Here is an 18934-nt window from a genome sequence, read left to right as displayed (position 1 = left end):
TGATTGGAACCTTGAATCTTCATTACCACCTCCCTCTGTTAATCTGTCAGTTTTTTTTCTTTATTCATTCATTGACTCACTCACGGGACCTGGGCATCACTGGCTGGACCCAGCATGTATTGCACATCCCTAGTTGCCCCTTGAAATGGTGGGGTTGAGCTGCCTTCTTGAACCGCTGTAGTCCATGTGCTGTGGGTTGACCCACAATGCCTTCAGGGAGGGAATTCCAGGATTTTGATCCAGTGACAGTGAAAGATCAGTGATACATTTCCAAGTCAGGAGATGAGTGGCTTGGAGAAGAGCTTGCAGATGATGGTGTTCCCATGTATCTGCTACTCTTGCCTTTCTGGATGGTAATGGCTGTGTGCTTGGAAGGTGCTGTCTCAGGTCAGAGGTGCTCACCAAGATTCTATCGCCCTTATTAAAAATAATCTCAAGGATTCTGGTTCTACCGTCTTTTCAGGAAGAGAGCCCCAAAGATTCACAACCCTCTGAGAGAGAAAAGAAGACACCTAATCTCTGTTTCAAATGACTGATCCTTGATTTAAAATCAGTCACCTCTGGCTCTTGAATCTCCCACATCCATCCTGTCGCGGCTTCTAAGGACCTCAGGAGGTTACAATTACTTTAGCAGATATGAGCCTGATCTTAGAGTCATAGTCATAGAGATGTACAGCATGGAAACAGACCCTTCGGTCCAACCCGTCCATGCCGACCAGATATCCCAACCCAATCTAGTCCCACCTGCCAGCATCCAGTCCATATCCCTCCAAACCCTTCCTATTCATATACCCATCCAAATGCCTCTTAAATGTTGCAATTGTACCAGCCTCCACCACATCCTTTCCAACCTTTCCCTGTTACCCTCCTAATCCATCCACTAGTCAAGTAGACCTTCTCTGAACTGTTTCCAAAGCATTTATATCTTCTCATAAATGAAATGACCAATACTATACTCCAGATGAGGTCTCACTAATGACCTGTATAACTGAAGTCGAACCTCCCTACTTTTCGCTTTCTCGCACAATAAATTATAAAATGCTGTTAACTTTTGTAATGATCTGCTGTACCTGCAGACATTGTTTACTGGCCTTTAGTAAAGCTTTTGACAAGATTCCATCTGGTCATAAAGTTAAAGCACATAGGATTCAGGGAGAGTTCACTAGTTGAATATCAAATTGACTTCACGGCAGGAAACAGAGTGATGGTGGAGGGTTTTTTTGGACTGGAGGTCTCTGACCAATGGTGTTCTACAGGGATTGGTGCTGGCTCCACTTTTGTTTGTCATGTATTTAAATGATTTAGATAAGAATACAGAAAACATGGTAGGTAAGTTTGCGGAAGACACTAGAATTGGTGGTAATGTGCACAGTGAATAAAGTTATCTAAGATTACAAAGAGATCTCGATCAATTGGGCCAATGAGCTAAGGAGTGGCAGATTTAATTTGGATAAATGTGAGATGTTGGATTTTGGTAAAACAAGCAAAAGCAAGACTTGTACAATTGGACCTTGGGTAGTGTTGTAGAATCTTCTAGGAGAAAGTGAGGACTGCAGATGCTGGAGATCAGAGCTGAAAATGTGTTGCTGGAAAAGCGCAGCAGGTCAGGCAGCATCCAAGGAGCAGGAGAATCGACGTTTCGGGCATAAGCCCTTCTTCAGGGCTTGTTGTAGAATAGAGAGTCCTAGGGATTCAGGTACATAATTCTTTGATGTTTGTGTTACATGTAGACAGAGTGGTTAAAAAGGCATTTTGTAGGCTTGCCTTTGCTGCTCAGCCCTTTGAGTATAGGAGTTGGGCCATCATTTGAGATTGTACAGGACATTGGTGAGCTGTCTTCTGGAATACTGTGACCAGTTCTGGACACCCAGTTATAGGAAGGATATTATTAAGCTGGAGAGGGTTCAGAAGCGATTTACCAGGATGTTGCTGGGAATGGAGGGGTTTGAGTTATAAAGGAAGGTTGGATAGGCTGCAACTTCTTTCACTGGAGCATAAGAGATTGAGGAGTGACCCTATAGAGGTCTATAAAATAATGAGGGGCATGGATAAGGGGAATGTCAGGGCCCTTTTCCCGACAGAGGGGCATTTCAAGATGAGGGGCATATTTTGAACATGAGAGGAGAAAGATTTAAAAAAGATATCTGGGGCAAATTTTTTACACAGACAGTGGTTCGTGTGTGGAATGAACTTTCAGAGGAAGTGTTGGATGCAGGTGCAGTAACGTTTAAAAGACACTTGGGTAAGTTCATGAATTGGAGGGTTACAGGCCAAGCACAGGCGGGTGGTATTAGTTTAGTTGGTAACATGCTCACCGTGGATTGGTTAGATTGAAAGGTCTGTTTCTGTGCTGCATGACTCTATGATAAAACTATGATTAGAGGCAATCCAACTCTCTCTGCAGCTCAGAGCTTTGTCTCTCCTCACAATTTGGATAAAATGCTTTTCAACACTTCATGCCAAAATGGACAATTTCACATTTTCCCACATGCTTTACCACCTGGCTGTATCCCTTTGTCTTTACCTTCTTTGATAGTCCCTTGGAGTCGAGGATGACTTGCTTCCAGCCCAGGGGGTTGGGTTCTGTGGTGGCTGAATACTCTAATCCTGGAGCCACAGGCTGTGCCCCCCACCCCCAGGTGGGGCAGGTGGTATTTGAGGAGACAACTGGGACAGACTCTCTAATCTCTGCACGCTGTTGGCTCCCACTCAGTAATGCTCAGAGTGGTTCATGCCTTTTCAGATAGTTCTCTAGTTTGTGGGTTTGAACTTAAGCGATTACTGTGCTTCCGTGTGGATGCTGATGAAGGGCTTATGCCCGAAACGTTGATTTTCCTGTTCCTCGGATGCTGTCTGACTTGCTGTGCTTTTCCAGCACCACTCTAGTTAGACTCTGATTTCCAGCATCTGCAGTCCTCACTTTCTCCTGGATGCTGCATTCATTAAGGGAGGGCTTTCAGGGTCAACTCAAAACATTTCCTTAGTCCTCCGAGTGATTGCTTACCTTTGCAGAGTCCTGAGCAGAGAACTTGCTCAGGGAGCCTTATGTCAGGCAGACAGACAGTGGTGCCTGCCCATTGCAGCTAGCCTTATGTGCCCAGTGCCTTGATATTGGGGGTCTTGGCCTGGAAGAGGATGTTTACATTGTTCATATCTATCCCATCAAGTGGTTCTGCAGGCTTTTGTAAAAGCTGTACCAGTGATGTCTGTCCAGAGATTTGAGGTGCCAGTTATACATGGTCCAAGATTCTGACTCAGACAGGAAGGTGGGGATCAAACTGCTCATGAGACTGGTGCTGGGTCATCTCAGCCTTTGAACCCTTTGTCATCTCCTGTATCCTCTTCATAACTTATTTTCCTTTGTCTTTGTGTCATGTGCAAATCTGCCAACTTTGATTCCTTCATCCAAGTCATCTATATAAATTGTGAACAAGGTAAGGGTTCAGCACCAATCCCTGGGACACATCCTGCTAGCCTTAAAAAGACCCAGTTACACCGAGCTTCCACTTCCTGTCAACGAGCCAACTTTCTATCCGGCCAATAGGTTACTTTTACTATTTGTTTCCAGATTTGTGGAAAAATTCAGATTGGCGAGTTTAGAAAAGAGACATCAAATTGTTTCATGAGAATGCATAAACCAGGATGAGTCCTCTGGCCTGCCCTGTGATTCAATAATATCAGTTGATTTTTGTGTACCCTTAGATCCACATTTTCACCTTTTCAACCACTTGATTAACTGGATTCTATCCCCCTTCACCTTAAGAATATTCAAGGACTCAGCTTCCATCACTTTTCAGAAGGAGAGCTCCAAAGTCTCACAACCCTCTGAGAGGAATGACTCTGCATTTTAAAGGGCGATCCGAAATTTTAAACAGTTTTTGATTTGTCCTTTGGAGGTAAGGTCATTTTCACATCCACCTTCAGGATCTTACACGTCCCGACCAAGTTGTCTGTTACTGTTTGAAACTCCAGAGTAGATTTAGATTAGATTACTTACAGTGTGGAAACAGGCCCTTCAGCCCAACAAGTCCACACCGCCCCGCCAAAGCGCAACCCACCTGTACCCCTACCCCTTACCTAACACTACGGGCAATTTAGGATGGCCAATTCACCTGACCTGCACATCTTTGGACTGTGGGAGGAAACCGGAGTACCCGGAGGAAACCCACGCAGACACGGGGAGAATGTGCAAACTCCACACAGTCAGTCGCCTGAGTAGAAAGGCTGAGACTGTCCAAGCTTTCCCGATAAGTCAAACCGCACAATCCAGACATTGAGAAACCTTTCTGAACTGCCTGCCATGGATCATTTCCAAAATCCAAGGCTAAGAGGCTGTTAAGTGTCAGTTAGGTCTATCCTTAAAGAGTTGAGATAATGGGTGTAGGCCTCTTGTCTTGTCTCTCTAGACTGGAAAACGAGTAAAAGTTTGTTTCGCTGTCCACTTTAGATCTTCCCAACTTTGATATTCAGACAGCTTTTCTTTATAAACCTTTTTGTCCATGTCATAAACTTCTGGTCTTTTGTCAAAGAAAGTCCACAGTCTCAAGTCACCATGTATCAGTGACTGGCCATCATTAACTAACAGAACAAATAAAGAAGTGATCTATCAAACCATTCTGGAGACTAACCTGACCATCCTAACAGTGTTCAAACATTAAAACAATCTCCTTTTGAATTTATCCAGACTATTTCACAGAGGTTGAATTGTTTCGGATTATATTGATGGGAGTGCAGAAGAAGGGGGTGCTGCTCTCTCATAGAAACCGATAACATTTTAACAGGATTTGACAGGGTAGATTAGGAAGGGGTTCCCAATGACCAGGGAGCCCAAATCAAGGGATCACAGTCGAGGGGAAGGGAGTAAGGATTTAGGGGGGAATGAGGAGAAATTGCTTCTTCGCAGCTGTTATTGAACAGGCCAGACCCCTCAATCCATTTTAAAGTGGCAGCCTAGACCTTAACGTTTTATATTTTAAAGGCAGCTATGAAGTGCTGTGTTCCAGTTGCAATACAGTTGGTCAGAATATTTAATGTTAAGCAAAGCACTACTTACTTCAACACTAATATTAAAATACAAACAAAAGAAAGAGGGATTTAGAATAACTCAACTATTGGAAAACTTAACTGAATAATAGAAATAGTAACTATTACTAATTAACTGTTCCAATAGAGTCAAAATGTGTGGTGCTGGAAAGGCATAGCATGTCAGGTAGCATCCGAGGAGCAGGGGAATCGATGCTTTGGGTGTAAGCCCTTCATAGGGAACGAGGCTGGTGGGCCAAGGGGGCTAAGGGAAAAATGGGAGGGGCATGGGGCTGTGGGGGAAAGGTGGCTGGGAAGGCAACAGGAAGCTGAAGGGAGGGGGGTGGGGGGGGGCGACAGTAATAGTTTGGGGCGGAAGGTGGAGTGGATAAGTGGGAAAGAAGATGGACAGATAGGACACTTCAAGAGGGCGGTGCCGGGTGGAGGGTTGGATCTGGGATAAGGTGGGGGGAGGAGAGATGAGGAAACTGGTGAAGTCAACATTGATACCATGTGGTTGGAGGGTCCCATGCTGGAAGATGAGTCATTCTTCCTTCATGCATCAGGAGCCTTGGATTTGCTGATGGAGGAGGCCCAGGACTTGTATGTCCTTGGCAGAGTGGGAGGTGGAGTTGACGTGTTCTGCCACAGGATGGTGGGTTGTTTAGTGTGTGAGACCTGCTGTCCTTTTTCACTCTGATCGCCAGCATCTGCAGTCCTCATTTTCTCCTGTTCCAACATAGTAACAATGAATAAAAATACCTCTTGGCAAAATGGAAAATTCAGACACAGATTCTCACATGCAGTTCTCCGATCCAAGAGGAAAGAACATGAAGAGTAAATTCAGAGGTAGCAGCCAGGTGATGTTCACTGAAGCTCCCAACTCTTTTAAGACCCCAAGAGCTTCTGATGTTTCTGAAAAAAAAAACAAAACCCAGAAATCTGGATCAGTGAGAGCCTGCCAGATGCATTCAGGCTGTTGTTAAAGGTAAAAAAACAGAGGCCTCCCTAGCTGTTTATCCAAGAGGTCTTCAGTAGTGAGTTCAGCACCTCTGACTCAAATCTCTCCAAAAAAGCCAGGGCAAAGTAACCTCTTTTGAGGAAGCAAAGAGAGTGGGGGGTATTCTCTCCTCAAGTCCTGACAGCATCATCACATGGGCATGCCTGTAGCATTTACTACAGAAAGCAATTGAGGTAAAATCATTGGATGATTTCAAGAAGAAGTTAGGTAGAACACCTGGGTCTAAAGGCACCAAAGGATGCAATGGAAAAGCAGGAACAGGCTATTGAGTTGATGTTGATCAGCTGTGATTGTATTGAATGTTAGAACAGGATTAAAAGGCCGTTATTCCTGCACCTAGTTTCCATGTTTCTATCAGGATGGCCAACTCAGCACACCAGCACAGGTTTACCACACCAGCACGGGTTTACCACACCAGCACGGGTTTACCACACCAGCACGGATTTACCACATCAGCATGGGTTTACCACACCAGCACGGATTTACCACATCAGCATGGGTTTACCACACCAGCACGGATTTACCACACCAGCACAGGTTTACCACACCAGCACGGGTTTACCACACCAGCATGGGTTTACCACACCAGCACGGATTTACCACACCAGCACGGATTTACCACACCAGCACGGGTTTACCACACCAGCACGGGTTTAAAACACCAGCATGGGTTTACCACACCAGCACGGGTTTACCACACCAGCACGGGTTTAAAACACCAGCATGGGTTTACCACACCAGCACGGATTTACCACACCAGCATGGGTTTACCACACCAGCACGGATTTACCACACCAGCACGGGTTTAAAACACCAGCATGGGTTTACCACACCAGCACGGGTTTAAAACACCAGCACGGGTTTAAAACACCAGCACAGGTTTACCACACCAGCATGGGTTTACCACACCAGCACGGGTTTACCACACCAGCACGGGTTTACCACACCAGCACGGATTTACCACATCAGCATGGGTTTACCACACCAGCACGGATTTACCACACCAGCACGGGTTTAAAACACCAGCACGGGTTTAAAACACCAGCACAGGTTTACCACACCAGCACGGGTTTAACCACCACTACCCCTCGTTACTGATATTGATACAACTGAATTCTATGTGAGAGATGAGGAAAGACTGCAAAAGATAAATCGGGCTATATTAAGGAGTTCATATCAAACAAATTACTTTAAGCTGTTTTCCCTGTGGCATAAAACTGTGTAAAATAAGTTGATGAATATACTGTTTATCCCATAGAAAATGTAGCTCATATGAAGAGATTAGAAATTCCTAAACCGGTATTTCTCTCCTCCTGAAGCAGTTCGGTAATGCTCAGTTGGTTAAATGTGACACCAGGTAAAGAGCTGGCAGAGTTGGTACTGTAGTTCTAACACAATACTGTACGTTGGGGAAGTCAGACATGTCAATATATATTTAGTGATATTGAGTTATAAATGGATATAACTTCAACCATGTACATGAAATCAAACATGCATCATAAAATGGCTCCTGGATTAACTCTATTAATATCCTATCAATTAAACATCTGGTGTTGTAAAGTGAGACGGTCCTACTTTGAGAATAATTTTGACAATTTGTTTCTTTTGCCAAGTTTGGGACAATAATCATTCAGAATCTGATCCCTCAGGTTGATAGTAAACAATGTTGTCCAAACTGCCATAAAGAGGGAGATTGCTGAATAATCATTATGACCAACGTGAGATTAGCACCAATCAGGAGACAGCAAAGAAAAGGAAAAGAAGGAAATAAGTTTTGCAGTCGCTGAAAAGCACACGGTCTTAACAGCAGAGTATTCGCTCAGCACTGACCCTCTGACAGTGTGACACTCCCTCAGCACTGACCCTCCGACAGTGTGACACTCCCTCAGCACTGACCCTCCGACAGTGTGACACTCCCTCAGCACTGACCCTCCGACAGTGTGACACTCCCTCAGCACTGACCCTCCGACAGTGCGACACTCCCTCAGCACTGACCCTCCGACAGTGTGACACTCCCTCAGCACTGACCCTCCGACAGTGTGACACTCCCTCAGCACTGACCCTCCGACAGTGCGACACTCCCTCAGCACTGACCCTCCGACAGTGTGACACTCCATCAGCACTGACCCTCCGACAGTGTGACACTCCCTCAGCACTGACCCTCCGACAGTGCGACACTCCCTCAGCACTGACCCTCCGACAGTGTGACACTCCCTCAGCACTGACCCTCCGACAGTGTGACACTCCCTCAGCACTGACCCTCCGACAGTATGACACTCCCTCAGCACTGACCCTCCGACAGTGTGACACTCCCTCAGCACTGACCCTCCGACAGTGTGACAGTCCCTCAGCACTGACCCTCCGACAGTGTGACACTCCCTCAGCACTGACCCTCCGACAGTGTGACACTCCATCAGCACTGACCCTCCGACAGTGTGACACTCCCTCAGCACTGACCCTCCGACAGTGTGACACTCTATCAGCACTGACCCTCCAACAGTGCGGGACTCCCTCAGCACTGACCCTCCAACAGTGTGACACTCCCTCAGCACTGACCTTCCAACAGTGTGACACTCCCTCAGCACTGACCCTCTGACAGTGCGACACTCCCTCAGCACTGACCCTCCGACAGTGTGACACTCCCTCAGCACTGATCCTCCGACAGTGCGACACTCCCTCAGTACTGACCCTCCAACAGTGCGGGACTCCCTCAGCACTGACCCTCCAACAGTGTGACACTCCCTCAGCACTGACCTTCCAACAGTGTGACACTCCCTCAGCACTGACCCTCTGACAGTGCGACACTCCCTCAGCACTGACCCTCCGACAGTGCGACACTCCCTCAGCACTGATCCTCCGACAGTGCGACACTCCCTCAGTACTGACCCTCCAACAGTGCGGGACTCCCTCAGTACTGACCCTCCAACAGTGCGACACTCCCTCAATGGTGCGACAGTCCCTTCTGATGGTGTTGGGATATCCTAAGTCACTGTTTTGGAAGAACTGTCTAATTCTCCTGGTGTTTTGACCAACATTGATCCCTGGAGTAGTCTCGTTAAAACAGATCAGATGCTCATTACGTCTGCCAGTTGCTGTGCCCAAATTGACTGTAAATTATTACAGTGCCTCTGATTTTACGAGGCCTTCCATTTACTGTAAAGTGTTTTGGAATATCCTGAGGTCATGAATAGTTATGTATAGTTCTCAGGCAGGGTCTACTTTGGGTTTCTGTGACAATCTGACACTCCAACCCCTTAGCAAATTCATTCTCATCCTCCCGACACTGGTCCAGCTTTGAGTTGAACAACTATTGGAAATGCTGTACATGGCTCTGATTAAGCAAGACAAGAAACTGAATCACAGCCTGAGAACAGCAGGAATTTCATTAAAAACACTTCAAACTGTGCATTGCGATTAGTCTCTCAGTAATGTGATCACTGTCGGGATTTAGGGTCCATCTGTATAATCATATTCCTTCAACAGGAACACAATCTACATTCGGAACCAATTCCCATGCAGCTGACAGTGCCAGAAAATGGCTAATCATCAGCTGCTGGTGTTCCTGAAAGAACTGAAACAAAACCCAAGTGCTTGTGGGGACATGGATTTAATTTATCCGAACTGGGAAAACTCTGCTCAAGCATGTTCTTCAATCTATGTCACAGAAATTCTTGCTCAATGAAGGCAGAGAGGTCCTTGTAAAGTTTCAAAATTGTTACACAGAACACTGCAATATTGGAGAGTCTGTACTGAAGGTCAGTGCACTATTGGAAGGTCAATGCACCATCAGACTGTCATTTCTTTCAAAACCTTTGGCAGCAATTGTCTGTACATTACTACAGGATTGTAACAGGTGAATGAGCCAATCTCCATTTAGATTAGAATGCTCTTCTTAATGTTGTAATAGAATGTGTGATGGTGGTAGTGTGTGGAAATGGGGCCTTTGCAAGTGAGGAGACTGAAACATCACAAGGAAGGTTGGTCATTTGATCTGTTGTTCCTCTTCTGGTATTCCCCGTGTTCATGGCCAGTCTGTGCCAAAAGGCCTTGCTCCCATCCATCATCCCAACAAAAATAACGTGGGCCTCACCAGCTGGACCAACGTTTATTATCCATTCTGAATTAAACTTGAGAAAGTGGTGGTGAGCTGCCTTATTGAACCACTGCAGGTAATTTAATGTGCAGGAACATGGATAATGCCATTAAGGAAGGACTTCCAGGATTGTGACCAGTGACACTGAAGGAACGGTGATGTATTTCCAAGTCAGGATGGTGAGTGTTTTGGGGGGGAACTTGCAAGGAGTAGTGTTTCCATTGTATCTGCTGCCCTTGTCCTTCTAAATGGAAGTGGTCGTAGGTTTAATAGGTCTTTTGATGAATGTCGCAGGACTTTTGATGAATGTCTTCAGTACATCTTGTATTTAGTGCACAATGCAGCCTGTATGGTGGAGAGTCTGTTCTTTGGTCTGTGTTTGGACCCAGTCTGTAATGAGGCCATGCATCCTGCAGGTCCATTATGCTGCTTGTGTGGCAGGAAGAGACAGTGAGAGCTTATGGAAGGTGTTTGTTTCCTGCTGCACTGTACCTCAGGATAGTGCCCAGGTTGCCGAACCCTTTCTGGCAAGGTGCCTCTTCCCACTTCATCAAACAAAGAAGAACAAAGAACAAAGAAAATTTACAGCCCAGGAACAGACCCTTCAGCCCTCCGAGCCTAAGCCAATCCAAGTCCACTGTTTAAACCTGTCACCCATTTCCTAAGCATCTGTATCCCTCTGCTCCCCCCCTACTCCTGCATCTGTCCAGACGCATCTTAAATGAATCTACCGTGCCTGCCTCTACTGCATCTGCTGGCAACACATTCCAAACGCCCACCACCCTCTGTGTGAAGTACTTGCGGTATGTATCCCCCTTAAATTTCTCACCTCTCACCTTGAAAGCGTGACCTCTCGTTATTGAATCCTTCACCCTGCAGAAAAGCTTGTCTCCATCCACCCTGTCTATACCCTTCATAATTTTGTAAACCTCAATCAGGTCCCCCCTCAATCTCCTTTTTCTAATGAAAACATTCCTAACCTACCCAACCTCTCTTCATCGCTAGCACCTTCCATACCAGGCAACATCCTCGTAAACCTTCTCTCCAAAGTGTCCACATCCTTTTGGTAATGTGGCGACCAGAACTGTACACAATATTCTAAATGCGACCGAACCAGTGTCTTGTACAATTTTAACATGACCCACCAGCTCTCATACTCAATACCCCGTTCAATGAAGGCAAGCATGCCATATGCCTTCTTGACCACTCTATCCACCTGTGCAGCCAACTTTAGGGTACAATGGACTGAACTCCCAGATATATCTGCTCATCAACTTTTCCCAAGGCTGTTCCGTTCACTGTATAATTCTCTCCCAAAATGCATCACCTCACATTTGTCTGGATTGAACTCCATCTGCCACTTCTCCACCCAACTCTCCAGTCTATCTATATTCTCCTGTATTCTCTGACAGTCCCCTCTGCTTTTTGCTACTCCACCAATCTTCGTGTCATCTGCAAACTTGCTGATCATACCAACAGTGCCCTCTTCCAGATCATTTATGTAGATCACAAACAACAGTGACCCCAGCACTGATCCCTGTGGAACACCACTGGTCACCTTTCTCCATTTTGAGAAACTCCCTTCAACTACTACTCTCTGTGTCCTGCTGCTCAACCAGTTTTTTATCCACCTCGCTAGAACACCCTGCACACCATGTGACTTCACTTTCTCCATTAGTCTACCATGGGGAACCTTATCAAATGCCTTACCAAAGTCCACGTATATGACATCTACAGCCCTTCGTTCATCTATTAATTTGGTCACTTCCTCAAAGAACTCAATTAAGTTGGTAAGGCACTATCTCCCCTGATCAAAACCATATTGTCTATCACTGAGAAGCCCATTCTTTTCCAAATATAAATAGATTTTATTCCTCAGTACCTTCTCCAGCAACTTTCCCACCACTCATGTCAGGCTCATCGATCTGTAGTTACCTGGAATGTCTCTACTACTCTTCTTGTACATGGGGACAACATGAGCAACCTTCCAGTCCTCTGGCACCTCACCTGTGTTTAAGGATGCTACAAAGATATCTGTCAGGGTCCCAGCTATTTCCTCTCTCGCCTCCCTCAGCAACCTGGGATGGATCCTATCTGGTCCTGGGGATTTGTCCACCTTAACAACCTCTAGCCTACATGATACATCTTCCCTAAACAAGTCACTTTATTTCTGCTGTGGTGACTGTAGGGTTAACAGAACTTCATATTCCTTCCCAGGGTAGCAAGGTGGCTCAGTGGTTAGCACTGCTGCCTTACAGCGCCAGGTCACTGTCTATGTGGAGTTTGCACGTTCTCCCCGTGTCTGCGTGGGTTTCCTCCGTGTGCTCCAGTTTCCTCCCACAATCCAAAGATGTGCAGGTTAGGTAAATAGTGTCCAGGGATTTATTAGATTACTTACAGTGCAGAAACAGGCCCTTTGGCCCAACCCTCCACAGAGCGACACATTCCCCTACATTTACCCTTTCACCTAACACTATGGGCAATTTAGCATGGCTAATTCACCTGACCTGCACATCTTTGGACTGTGGGAGGAAACTGGAGCACCCGGAAGACACCCACGCAGACACAGGGAGAATGTGCAAGCTCCACACAAATAGTTGCCTGAAGCTGGAATTGAACCTGGGTCCCTGGCACTGTGAGGCAGCAGTGCTAACCACTGAGCCACCGTGCTGCCCCAAATGGCTCCAGTACATTCAACCATTTATAGGGTAATTGCATACGTAAGGGGTAAATCTACAGCAATAGGGTAGGGGAATGGGTCTGGGTGGGTTACCTTTCAGAGGGTTGGTATGGACCTGTTGGTCCAAATGGCTTATTTCCATACTGTAAGGTTTCTATGATTCTAGGATTCTAGGGCAGTGCTGGTTGGATGGAACATGCTCACACAAACTGGATACAGAAACAGATCAAACACACAACAGCAACATCATCTCCTCACATCTCCAGTGACACAACAACGCTATTTTGCTGTCCTACTCCTAACAGCAGCTTATTAGACACGTGCTCCCTGCATCATCAGCACTCCTGTGGAGGAACATTCTACTCTAGTCACTTTGCTTCTTCAATCCCCCTTGTATTTTCTGAAACGCTACATTGCTTGTTAAATTCTAGCAGTGGTCTCAATTTGTATTCTATGGATGGATCAAGTAAGCTCCTAATCAGGGAGTTTGTGGCTTTCTACACGGTTGGTTTTCTTGGTGGGAAAGTAGAAACTGAAATTGACACATCGAGGATTTGATGAGCAGAATGGATGAAGCACAGCAAATGAGGAATTAAATGAACACACCTTCTGTCTATTCTGACAGGGGGTTAGATTAGAAAACAGAACAAAACAGCATCATCTCCTGACCAACTCCAGACCACGCCCATTTCCGGCCAGCTGTGGCATCCTGCTGTATCTGCAAATGAGTATCCCAACACACCAGCTCCACTTGGACAAGGAAATTATTGTGAGCGAATCTCTTTAAGGACATGATTTATATTTTGGGTGGTTGTTTTACCTGAAACATTATTCGGGGAGTACGTTCTGTGCATCGATTGGTAAGGTGACAGGTTTCTTTATTTGTTTTACTTTTTCAGTTGTCTCTTTGGGAATTCAGAACAGTGGGAATAGAGGTTCGGGCAGTTGAACGTTCCTCCTGCAGAATGTGGGAGGTAAGGGTCACAACTAGAGACCCCGCTGACTACATCTACGGGATGTGCACCCAACACCAGCTCCTTGAAAACCCTATTAGGGAACTGGAGCTGGAGCTGGATGAACTTCAGATCATTCGGGAAGTGGAGGGGGTTATTGAGAGGAGTTACAGGGAGGTAGTCACACATCAGGTTAAAAAGAGAAGGTCGGGGGAGAGAAAGGAAACCAGCAGCAGTGCAGGGATTCCCTGTGGTGGTTCCCCTCAACAACAATACTGTTGGGCGGGAACGACTTACCAGGGGTAAGCCATGGGGTACAGGTCACTGGCACAGAGTCTGTCCCTGTTCCTCAGAAGGGAAGGGGGAAGAGGAGCAGAATATTAGATTACTTACAGTGTGGACCAATTCAACTGACCTGCACATCTTTGGACTGTGGGAGGAAACCGGAGCACCCGGAGAAAACCCGCGCAGACACGGGGAGAATGTGCAAACTCCACACAATCAGTCGCCTGAGGCGGGAATTGAACCCGGGTCTCTGGTGCTGTGAGGCAGCAGTGCTAACCACTGAGCCACCGTGCCACCCACAAACAGTAGTCATTGGGAACTCAAGAGTTAGGGGGACAGATCGGACGTTCTGGGGGAATGAGAGAGACTCACAGTTGGTGTGTTGCCTCCCAGGTGCCAGGGTTTGTGATGTCTCCAATTGTGTTTTTGGGATCCTTGAAGGGGAGGGGCAGCAGCCCCAAGTCGTGATCCACGTGGGCACTAATGACATTAGTAGGAAAAGGGATGGGGATTTAAGGCAGAAATTCAGGGAGCTAGAGTGGAAGCTTAGAGCTAGAACAAGCAGCATTGTTGTCTCTGGTTTGTTACCCATGCCACGTGTTAGCTAGTCGAGGAATAGGGAGGGAGAGGAGTTGAACACGTGGCTGCAGGGATGCTCCAGGAGGGAGGGGTTTGGATATCTTGATAATTGGGGCTCTTTCTGGGTAAGTAGGAACTGTAAAAACAGGACTGTCTTCACCTGAACCAGAGGGGTATCAATATTCCAGGGGGGAAAATTTGTTAATGCTCTTCAGGAGGGTTTAAAACTAATTCAGCAGGGGGGTGGGAACTGAAATTGTAGTTTGAGCGTACAGGAAATTCAGAATAATGAAGTCAGAAGAAAGATTTCAAGAGCGCAAGAGAGCACCAGCAAACAAGAAGCTAGTTTGAAGTGTGTTGACTTCAACGCTAGGAGCATCTGTGTTGTATCTGGGACTTTGATGTTGTGGCCATTTCAGACACATGGGTATAGCAGGGACAGGAATGGATGTTGCAGGTTCTGGGATTTATATATTTCAGTAAGAGCAGAAAAGATGGTAAAAGAGGTGGGGGTGTGGCATTGTTAGACAAGGACAGCATTGTGATTGCAGAAAGGACATTTGAGGACTTGTCTACTGACGTAGTATGGGCTGAGGTTAGAAACAGGGAAAGAGAGGTCACCCTGTTGGGAGCTTTCTGTAGGCCCCCAAATTTTTCAGAGATGTAGAGGAAAGGATTGCAAAGATGATCATCGATAGGAGCGAGAGTAACAGGGGAGTTGTTATGCGACCTTTAACTTTCTAAATATTGACTTGAAATACTATAGTTCGAGTAGATGGATCAGTTTTTGTCCAATGTCTGCAGGAGACCTTCTTGACACAGTATGAACCCGGCTAGGTGTTAGATTTGGAGGTAGGTGAGCACTTTGGTGATAGTGACCACAATTCAGTTATGTTTAGTGATGAAAAGGGATAGGTATATACTGCAGGGCAAGAGTTATAGCTGGGGGAAAGGCACTTACAATGCGATTAGGCAAGACTTAGAATGTTTAGGATGGGGGAAGAAACTGCAGGGGATGGGCACAATTGAAATGTAGAGCGTATTCAAGGACCTGCTACTGCAGGGAGCGAGGGAGCCGTGGTTTACTGAAGAAGTTGCATCTCTCGTCAAGAGGAAGAAGGAGGCTTATGTTAGGATGAGATGTGAAGGCTAGGTTAGGGCACTTGAGAGTTACACATTAGCCAGGAAAGACCGAAAGAGAGAGATAAGAAGAACCAGGAGGGGACATGAGAAGTCATTGGTGGATAGGATCAAGGAAAACCCTAAGGCTTTCTATATGTATGTCAGGAATAAAAGAATGACTAGAGTAAGATTAGGGCTGAAAATGTGTTGCTGGAAAAGCGCAGCAGGTCAGGCATCATCCAAGGAACAGGAGAATCAACATTTCGGGCATGAGCCCTTCGCCCGAAACGTCGATTCTCCTGCTCCTTGGATGCTGCCTGACCTGCTGCGCTTTTCCAGCAACACATTTTCAGCTCTGATCTCCAGCATCTGCAGTCCTCACTTTCCCCTAGAGTAAAATTAGGGCCAATCAATAATTGAAATGGGAAGTTGTGTGTGGAATCAGAGGAGATAGGGGAAGCACTAAATGAATACTTTTCATCAGTATTCACACTAGAAAAAGACAATGTTGTGGAGGACAATACTGAGAAACAGGCTACTAGACTGGACGGGATTGAGGTGCAGAAGGCAGAGGCGTTAGCAATTCTGGAAAGTGTGAAAATAGATAAGTCCCCTGGGCCAGATGGGATTTATCCTAAGACTCTCTAGGAAGCCAGGAAGGAGATTGCTGAGCCTTTGGCTTTGATCTTTATGTCATCATTGTCTACAGGAATAGTGATAGAAGACTGGAGGATAGCAAATGTTGTCCCCTTGTTCAAGAAGGGGAGTAGAGACAATCCTGGTAATTATGGACCAGTGAGCCTTACTTCAGTTGTGGGTAAAGTGTTGGAAAGGAGTATAAGTGATAGGATTTATAATCATTTCGGAAGGAATAATTTGATTAGGGATAGTCAACATGGTTTTGTGAAGGGTAGGTCATGCCTCACAAACCTTACTGCGTTCCTTGAGAAGGTGACCAAACAGGTGGATGAGGGTAAAGACGTTGATGTGATGTACAGGTATATCGATTTCAGTAAGGCTTTTGATAAGATTCCTCCTGGTAGGCTATTGCACAAAGTGCGGAGGCATGGGATTGAGGGTGATTTAGTGGTTAGGATCAGAAATTGGCTGGCTGAAAGAAGACTGAGGGTGGTGGTTGATGGGAAATGTTCATCCTGGAGTTTAGTTAATAGTGGTGTACCGCAAGGATCTGTTTTGGATCCACTGTTGTTTGTCATTTTCATAAATTACCTGGATGAGGGCATAGAAGGATGAGTTAGTATTTGTGGATCACACTAAAGTAGGTAGAGCTGTGGATAGTGACAAAGGATGTTGTAGGTCACAGAGAGACATAGATAAGCTACAGAGCTGGGCTGAGAGGTGACAAATGGAGTTTAATGTGGAAAAGTGTGAGGTGATTCACTTTGGAAGGAGTAACAGGAATGCAAAGTACTGGGCTAATGGTAAGATTCTTAGTAGTGTAGATGTGCAGAGAGATCTCGGTGTCCAGGTACATAAATCCTTGAAAGTTGCCACCCAAATTGATAGTGTTGTTAAGAAGGCGTACAGTGTGTTAGCTTTTATTGGTAGAGGGATTGAGTTTCGGAACCATGAGATCATGCTGCAGCTGTACAAAACTCTGGTACGACCACATTTGGAGTATTGCGTCTAGTCCTGGTCTCAGCAATATAGGAAGGATGTGGAAGCTTTGCAAGGGGTTTGAGGAGATTTACTCGGATGTTGCCTGGTATGGAGGGAAGGTCCCACAAGGAAAGGCTGAGGGACTTGAGGTTGTTTTCGTTAGAGAGAAGAAGGTTGAGAGGTGACTTAATTGAGACATATAAGATAATCAGAGGGTTAGATAGGGTGGACAGGGAGAGTCTTTTTCCTCAGATGGTGATAGCTAACATGAGGGGACAAAGCTTCAAATTGAGGGATGATAGATATAGGACAGGTGTCAGAGGGTAATAGGGGCATGGAACACACTGCCTGCAACAGTAGTAGACTCGCCAACTTTAAGGTCATTGGATAGATATATGGATGAAAATGGAATAGTGTAGGATAGATGGGCTTCAGATTGGTTCTTCCACAGGTCAGTGCAACATCGAGGGCCAAAGGGCCTGTACTGCTCTGTGATGTTCCATGTTCTATGACAGTGTAATGGGAGAGGTTTAGGAACAGTGTAATGCAAGAGGTTTTGCCACTAGGCTGTCCAGTTATTCAGTTATCATTCTACACATCACAGATTATTGGCAACTTCCAAACTCCTTTCTCACTAAGAAAAGTCAGTCTAAATTACAGAACACACATCAAAATTAGCAAGAGAGAAAGGAATTCATTCCCATTAAGAAAGAATTTGGAAGGTGTTCAGTAAATCCCAGCAGCTAACACGCAGTGAAAGTTATGTGTGAGAGATTATTTTGAATTGTTTTTGAATGGTACCAGTTGTTAGAACCATCAATAATTTGTCATTGTTTTTATTCTTTTGTCAATTTTGGTTTGGGGCTGTCGACTGTGAACTGGGAGCTAAAGATGAGTTTTGGAGAATGGGTGACAGCTTGGGTTAAAATTAAAACAGACCAAACAAGCTTTTGTTTATTGATGGTGACAGGCCTGTTAGTTAGTTACAGGTCGGTTCCTGATCAAAAAATTCTGTAGATACATCATCATCGGGAAGGAGCAGTATGTTTGAACAGAGAGCAGGAGTTGGCTATTAACCAGGTCAGTATCTGGGAATTGGTTCCAGCAAGTCTGGAAAAAGACCTTCTGCTCAGGGAGATGGTAGATGTTGAATGGTAACTGGGGTCTTGTGGGGGAGACGGTCAGTTTATCAGGGGGTGGTCAGTGTTTGAATTGGTTTTTGGATTGTGCTTTCTGTAGAAAAAGGAATCTGACTGTTGATGCTACTGTGTGAAAATGTAGAAGTTCCCCATCTAACTTCTCAAAAGAAGCAATTGGAAACTGAGAGAATAGAGAATGAAATTGTAAGTATTACTGCCTCTATCTAACTGAACTGAAAAGGTGTCCCCAATCAGCATCTTCAGAAAATCAATCAGGAAGCTATCACCTAGGCCCCTGGAACAGTGCATTGTAAAACCGATTCAATAATCTAGCCAGTTTTATTATTTTCTTTTATTTCTCCATTAACGATGGTTGCTTGTCTGTCTGTTGAATTAATGGGTCTGAAAACAAAGGCTATT

This window comes from Chiloscyllium punctatum, chromosome 13 (genome assembly GCF_047496795.1).
Source record: "Chiloscyllium punctatum isolate Juve2018m chromosome 13, sChiPun1.3, whole genome shotgun sequence".
Classification (NCBI taxonomy): Eukaryota; Metazoa; Chordata; class Chondrichthyes; order Orectolobiformes; family Hemiscylliidae; genus Chiloscyllium; species Chiloscyllium punctatum.
Note: the sequence above shows the minus strand (reverse complement) of the source record.